Below are 8,839 nucleotides of genomic sequence, written 5' to 3'. Positions count from 1 at the left end.
TACAATTAAGAAAGAAGTGAATGAGTTTGTAGCTTTAACTATGCAAGTAAATCAATATAGACTGAGAGGTGAAACTGATGCTGAGATGGTAACAAGATCTTTGGCTGAATGGCGAAGATGGAAAAATGTGGCTTTTCGTTTCGAAAAATGTTTCGAAATTCCTAAGGTGTTGAATAATTTCAACCCCTTCTTTGTAGTTATAGTTCCACCTAATACTTCTCATCAGTGAAGTTAACGTAAAACGCTTAATTTTAACCGTATCTAATTCAGTGAATCTAATGTAAAACGCTTAATTTTAAACATACGTAATTTCATTTAAATAAACCATCGCACTTTCATTTAAATAAACCATCGTACTTTTAATTGATTAAAACTAGAATTATAAATGTAGCAGAATTAAAATATAATCTCTCTAATGTTGTTCATCGTTAACTCGCTCATATTATTTTCGGGGCATGGATTCAACCATTCTCCAAGACTAGGGATTTCTCCATTTGCCAATATCTGGGATAAATTTCCAAAAGGAGAAAAAACTGGTTGAAGAACACTAGGCGATTGGAAAGCACTCGGTCCTGGTTGAAGAACATATTAGGGGATTGGAAAGCACTCGGACCTCCAAACATATAAGATGTTTGTTTTTTTGGTAGTGGCGTAACATTGTAGCAAGGATCATTTGGATTGTAGGCGAGAATGATGATGAAATGCTCCTAGGATCTGGCTGAATTACTTGAGGTTGAGATATAGACACAATTTATGGTAAAGTGCGTACATGTGTTTCTCCCACCACTGTATCATCACTCTCGTGCCATGATCTGTTGCTCCTGGAGGAAGCGGAAAACTGTGAACGCCCATCATCATTTACAGTTGGACTCAATCCAAACATTGTGTCCTTGTGCAATTTCCGACACACAACCAAGTGTGTAGCCTCGATTTGCCGATTCAGCCAATACATATCGTTCAGTTATCTCTTCAAGTCTTCGTTACCGGCAACCACATTGTAGTAAGGATAATCACGTTCCATAGCTTGGGAAACAATGGGGATCGTGGTTGGCTCACCTTTTGAAGTAATATTTGGCATCTCCCAACGAATTTGGGGGCATATTTGACGAAGATGATGAAGAAATTGCACCCGTGGTGGGGTGAGTCATAAAGCATGGATCTTTTGGAGGCAGCTGTCTAGGAACGATATTTGCAACATGATCCAGGCGTGATAACCCTGGGAAATCAAATCCATAGATGTGCATGTTGTATCTCCCAATTGCAGGCTTCGCAATCGACTTGTACCAGGTAACATACTGCGTTTCATCAATATTCCTCTTTCTATTTAGTTCATACCTGTCCCACTAGATTATTCTCAGCCGATCAAAATATGATCCAGAGGTTTGCATCTATGGTGGAAGGTTAATTGCAGTTGCATATATACCTTGTAACTGATACAACAATCTTTCTCCCAGGTACCAAACCCCTATATCCAGTTCTGGAGGGTAAAAAACAACTCTACGGGGAGAATAATTAAGAATACGTTCCATATTATTACCACCATACTCAGGAAAACCAAGGTAAGGGTTAACAAAAACATTTTCGTAGCTCCGAGTCATCTGTTGAAACCTCTGAACAAAAATGGAACCCGAGAAGTCGCTGCCAGTGTCTTTCGCTCGGTTGGTCGAGAGGTACATGTCCAAGATTGGAAATCTATGGGTATCATCTTTAAGGATTGGTTTACTAACACAGAAGTAGATATACCACCAATACTGCAAATTACTCCATAATTTTAGTATTTTGACTTAATCTACATTTGTTCATAAATATTATTTAAATTTAAAAACAATAATTTTGATGTGCCAGAAACCAGTGAAGTCAGCTATACCAATGGACGCTTGATCCAGCCCACAATCCATTTCTGCTAAAATTACAGATCCCCAGTTATAATCTGGTGCTTTGTAAAAATCTTCTAACGCTTCAAGCCAACCAATATGAGAAATAATCTGGTGCTTTGTAATAATTTTGGAAAGAACGTCTGACCCAGTATCCATAAGATAAACACCCTTTCGAGTTCAGGATAGTCATCTACATTTTCAGAGTCTTTGTTTTGGTTAAGGAAAAGCTTCAACGCTGAATATAATACCCCACCTCCTTTCAAATCTTTATGATCTTCACGTATATGTGATTCCATAAACGAGATCTCCCACTCCACTTGTGATCCCACAAATAAAATACAAATCAAGGAGCGTAATTCCTATTACAAGAATAATATCAACTATGATTAATTCTTTTGATTATTTAATAATTATTTAAAAAATAAAATTTAAGTTAACTTAAACAAACTTACCAATTTCAAAATCCATAAACACGCACACGTTTGTGTATCACACACACGCATTTTTGCTACAAACGCCGAGTCTAACCTTAACACGTCGCGTTTAACTTACACATGTGGATGTTCCCAATCCTGGCGCTTGATGCCCACTTTTGTTTCCATAGTGGAGAAACCTGTTTGGTCATCCACCTGGCTCAACAAAAACTTTAGTTTGTACATTTCCATAGGAATTTCCTCGAGGAATGCATTTTGTAGTTGTTTTGAGATACTATAGTTTTTTTTTTCATACTACAAATTTCATGCAATCTATTAAAATGAAAGGACGGGTTCTTAACCTGGCTAGTTTGGGGCCTATTCCACTCATTTGGTGCCTAAAAATTTCCTCTCCCAACTCTATCAAATGGCTATGGATGCCAAATTTCACAAAAAGTCTAATTTACCCCCAAATTAATTCCTAAAACTAACTCATATAAATACCAATCCATTACCATTTTCAGTAAAAATCCAAAAAACATAAAAACCTAAACCTAAAAAACTTTATATTTTCATCTTAATTTTTCAAATTCTCAAAATCCTATAATAAAAAAAAAATTGATCCTCTTTTCCAACGATCTTTGATCCAACCAAGAAAAAAATTGATCCTCTTTTCCAAAGATCTCCATCAACCCGTTCTAGTATTTGCATTTCTTCATTGATTAACATGTTTGAATTTCGATTTTTGAAAACCAAAATCTCTGATCTTACCTAGAATCGGTTTATGTTGACATATCGCAAAATCCGTTTTGGGTTTTGTTCTTCGGACATGAAGAACATGCGGAGTAATCGGTTTATATGATGATTATCATCGACCAATTCTGGGTTTGAAATCAGAATACGAAAAGCCCACCCCACTCTTTTGAGATGGTTAAGGTCTATATTTTGGATGATGCTGGTTTGAACTTAATGCACTTGAAGTTTTAATTAAAATTATGTGTATTAAACAAGTTTATGCATGCTCAAAAATTATGTTACCCAAACACATGCCAACAATTGGGCTACTCGATATGTCAACTTAATTCGATTGCCAAGGGTCCATCAGAAAATCGGTTTATGTGTGAAAAATCATGGGTCTAACAACCACACCCAATATTTCGTTTGACAATATGTATGGACTAACTCCAATATACTTTCAAGAGAAACAAATAGACAGTCAAACTCAATCTTAAAAAAAGTATATTAAAGAGTTATATCTCAATTCCTCAATTAATATAAGAAATAACTTGGACGGTATCAAAAACCAATATCCAAGTGTCAATCAATTTAATCAACAACCCAAAGGTCGGATTCACAATTGATTGAACTTAGTACAACCTGTGATATTTCAATTATATAATAAAATATAATGTGGAAAAGAAATAACACACTCACCAGAAATTTTGTTGACGAGAAAATCGCAAATGCAAAAAAAACCCGGGACCTAGTCCAGAATAAACACAGACTGATTATAAGATGTTACACAAATTTCCTACAACCTATTCGGACTAGATGTAATACCTGCTTCAACACAAATAGAACTCCTAGCACAACGCCGATTGTCTTTAGGAATTCTTCTCGTAAATCTTCTAGCAGAACCCAAGGCTCTCTTTAGAAGATACAACAACACGATTGATACGATTCGATATTTTGTTTGCACAAAACACCGGTTTGATTTCCCTTTAGATCTGAATCAAGGTTTTGGAACTCTTGTGTTTATTTTGATAAAAACAATTACTAGGTAAAAGTAATATCAAAACAAACTTGTAGATTAGGGATTAGTATACTCTTCAATAAAGGAAGAGAAACCTAATGATTCTACAACAAGAACAACTAGAATAAATCTAGAGATATCTTGTTAAAACTTCTTAAGGTTTTTTACGAGATACCTTAATCGAAGTTTTCTTTCTAGCTTCCGATTTCGACTAACAAGTGGTGATATACGATCGGAAACTGAAATCTATCAAAACCTAGGGTTTATGATCAACAACTCTTGAGTGGTTTATATCAGAAGAGAAAACCTTAGAATATACAAGAGGTGAAAAACCTAGATTACAAGTTGTATAATCAATCACGAAGATTAATCCAACTCGGCTTTGTGACCCAATACAAAGACTTTTATCTCATTCTTGTTCACGAAGAACAGAAGACCTAGAAAACAACCTTATGAGCTTACACCAATTTTCTAAAGGGGATGAAGACGTGTAGCACTCACGAACCCTTTATTTATAGTGAAAGGTAGCTTGAAAGCTAAGCATAGCTATTTTCCTTTTTCAAGACTCTCCTAATTTTGGGAGTCTTTCCTAAGTTACAACTCTTGCCAAAATAATTAAATAAATAATTAATTATCAAATATTGTATTTATGTGAAATCACATTTTAACTTAGGTAGGAATTAAAAGTTATCACAAACACTTTAATATGGTAATCAAATATGTTTGGATTAATAGCCATCTTTCCTAGATAAGGAAACATCACCAACCTGACCAAAAATGCCTTTTAGTCACGTAATTGGGCCCAAGTCCGTGAACCGTTACAAACAGTCCATGGATAGTTTCCTACTAACGAAATGTAACAATTACAGCAACACTTATAATTGTTACTTTAATAAATCACTCATAACTTCATCGTTATAACTCGGAATTGAGTGACTCTAGGCTCGTTGAGTTCGTAAGCTCATTCACTATAACATGGGAACCTTTCCAGGGATATAGGTTATTGTCACCAAGGTCATGAATCAAATAACCTCAAGTATATATACATAAATGTAAATTTACCGTGATAGGAATTGTTCCATAGAGTGAGCATTTATCTCGATAGATTAGAAAGATGGAATTGAACAAGAATCCAAATGAAATCAATAACATACCTTTGTTGATTAAGTACTTGTTGATGTTTTCTTGTAGTCTTCAGTCTTCATCCTTTAAGAATAGCTTCGATTCAACTTCTTAGACCTAATCTAGTCTGAAACTATCTTTAGTATGCTAAATCAAGAATCATTTTGGCAACTAAAATTGACAACTAACTTGACATACCAACGCCAGTGGTTTCAACCGAGCAATGGTCTAACAATCTCCCTCTTTGTCAATTTTAGTGACAAAACATTTTACATATGGCTTGTACTTGTTAAAATAAAAATCAACAAGGTTGATATCCTTGGTTTTTCAACTCTACGTGTGTTCATCCTGTACTTGTTGAAGATCCATCATAATACTATTACACAACATCAAAGTTTCATTGTATCACAACTTTGACAATAATACTACGATGATGATGTGTATCACTCCTCCTTAGTCAATACTCTATCTCAACATGAAAACCACTCCCCCTTACATAATGATCCGTAAACCATATGTATTTGTAGTGTGAACTACACATTAATTCTCCCCTTTTTGTCAATATAAATTAGCAAAGGTACGAAAACTAGTGGGATCCTCATGAAATTTTCACGGAGACACTTCATGACCAAAAGAAGAAAACATATCAACTTTGTTTAGACGATATCACAGAGTCGAAACTAGTGACTTCATCAAGGAGTTTATTAAGATACAAGTTAACCCCTACATGTTCCACAACCGCTTCTCCCCTCAAAGATATGACAATTAAGCACAAGTTCAAAAATGAACTCTCCCCCATAAAATATCATTCCCTAAAGAACAACAAGAGTGACCTTACTCCAGAGAAAAGGATTTATATATTGGATTTTAGACATCCCACAAGGAGATACGATCTAAGGACCAATCATTGAAAGTTTCTCATGAGATCGAGTTACCAAAGAAAATTAGAATATCTCATGGTAAGCAATACACAATATGTAATCATGAAGATCAAGTAGTGTGATCATGTTTTCCAAGATACAAACTTGTATAAAAAATAATTGATATGCTTAGAAGGAAGAATAACTTATTCCACAAGGATTTAAACCAAGAATGGTTATCATAAGTGTATGAAAAAGTTTCTTTGACAATAAAAACCAACATCCAATGGCTTTGATTATTGCTTCTAACCTGTTATGCTTAAGAATTTTAATCACAAATCAAGTTAGGTAATTAATAATCATACGCGTGGTATTTAACCATATTCATCTTAAACATAACTAGTTCAAATGACTCAAATGAACTAGATAGAGAGTTGTTCAATTGTATAAATCTTATAGTCGTATATAAGACACAATTGAAGCTAAAACGATTTGATTCACTCTAATCGATTCATGAACTTTATAGCCACGGTTTGAAAACTGCATTCCTTAGTTAATATAAATATAAGTTCACAAATAATCGTCTTTAGATATAACCAACTCAAGTACGCGGACTTAGTTCGCGGACTTAAGTTCCCGGAAGGAGTTCACAAACTCCAGCAGATTTTCTCAGGATGAGAACCTCCGCCAGTTCACGGACTGGGTTCGCAGACTGAATTCGTGGACTGAGTTCACAGCTCTAGTTCCGGTTTTCCTGATCAACAAAGTACGCATACTTTGGTTCAAGGAATAAAGACTTATACATATATGTGTTTCCACACAATGCTTATATCCAATAATGGTTATATAATCTAAACTATCATTTTAATCATTGAAACATTCTTAGAGGACGTTATATAGTTGTTATTCACAAACCATTTTTCGTCAAAGCAATTTTCAAAGTGATTGCAACATAACATGACTTTCGTCACTAGGTAAAGATGAACTTGGCCAAAGTGAAAGCTTACCAACACGTATTTCGAGAAATAGATAAGCGAGTTAGACTCAGCTCGAAACAATAAATTGTTCCTCATATTCAAAAATTACCCAACACAATATGTGCGCTCCAATTCTTTTGCAATCTTCACCGCATTTACTAGGGCTTCTTGGTGAGGATGCACTTCCAACACAATCAGGTTGTGTTGAGGTGAACAAAATCTTGCTCACCACAGGTATTCGAAACAAAATCATGCATGGACTCTAGGAATTTAATAACTTCCTTAAAACTTTCAATAATTGGAAGTACCTTTTTAAGATGTTATCCCTTGTCAAACTCTTGTCTGAGAGATCCTTCTAATTAATAATACTCGTTGCTTTATTGATCTTCTTTGGTACCCATTTCTGAGTAGATTTCGGAGCAACATTTTTCTTTTTCTCCCCAATAAAATTATGAAAATTTTTGGAGGGAATACTAGAAGAACTGATATTATGAGACTCAGTTTTTCTCCAGTCGGAACATCAGATCTTGTCATCTTAACAGAATCAGATCTGGTTTTATCTTGTTTAAGATATCTGCATTTCATTTGCAAGTGACTTGGTTTTCCACAATAAAAGCAATGTTTAGTTGAATGGAAAAAGTTATGTTTAGTGTTACCTGAATGTGTATGTACTTGCTTTGGATCTTGACAAAATTTCTTCTTTTCGTCATCGGTAGTTGGCAGAGATACTTCACTTTTGTCAACCGTGGAAGGTTTTGGTTTAGAAGAATCTTTAACTTTGACAAATTTTACCTCTTTGCAAATACTAGGAGCGTCTATTCCTTCATAGCCCAATCCTCGTGTATCACGATGAATTCTACATGATCCCAATATCGAGGTTAATTTTTTTGAGATGCTATTTCTAGACAAACTCTCTTTTAAGCTCGAGTTTCTTCTTCCAACCTTTTGACCTTTTCGAGCGCAATAACTAGATCATTCTTGGATGATTCACGTTGAACTTTGAGATCTTCTCGTTCCGAATCAAATAACAAGTTCATCTCAATGTTCTCCAAGTTATCTAGCTTTGCTTGAAGATTAATTTCCCGATCTCGAACTTCGGAATTCTTCTTTAAGCTTTCGTATTTCGTTTAGATAATCTCTTGCACCACTAGAATCAAGTTGGTCTTGCAAGTCTTTATTCCGACTACAAAGTCTGTCATATTTTACTTTCTCACTGAAAATGGTGCTTTCAGCTTCCGGGAGTTTTTGATGACATTCCTTAAGAAGTTTATTAGCAACTGGATCCACATGGAACACTTATTCATCAAATCAGAATCAGTATCCGAATTTTTTTCCCAGAACCTAATGCAACCTCGCCTGTGTACTCTTGGGATTATAAATTTCAGGTCCATCATCAAGAGTAGGCAAAGCTGCTGCATATGCCGATTGTCTACGGCTCCAGCTAGGACATACTGAAGACAAGTGCCCGAAACCACGACAGTTATAGCATTGTACATCATCATTAGGAGATGTTGCACCTTTAGAAAAACTATTTTTCCTGTCTCTCAAGAATTTTCTAAATTGTCGTGGAGTAACATCTTTAGTATCTGGAGAACCAGATTTATCCTTAGAGGATTCAGAATTGTTTGCAGCTTTAAGAGAAATCACCTCTTTTCTAGATGCGTGTTCATTATCAAAGATCTTTAACTTTCCAACAAGAGTATTTCTGGAGAGTGTAGAAAGATCCTTTGCTTCTTCAATGGCATGTTTCTTAGACTAGTATCTTGATGGTAGAGACCTGAAAATTTTGCACACAATAACTTTCTCCGGATAGTTCTTCCTAATGAATATGAGGAAT

Source organism: Papaver somniferum, chromosome 6 (assembly GCF_003573695.1).
Source record: "Papaver somniferum cultivar HN1 chromosome 6, ASM357369v1, whole genome shotgun sequence".
Lineage (NCBI taxonomy): Eukaryota > Viridiplantae > Streptophyta > Magnoliopsida > Ranunculales > Papaveraceae > Papaver > Papaver somniferum.
The sequence above is the reverse complement of the archived record's forward strand: the minus strand, read 5'-3'. Positions refer to the sequence as shown.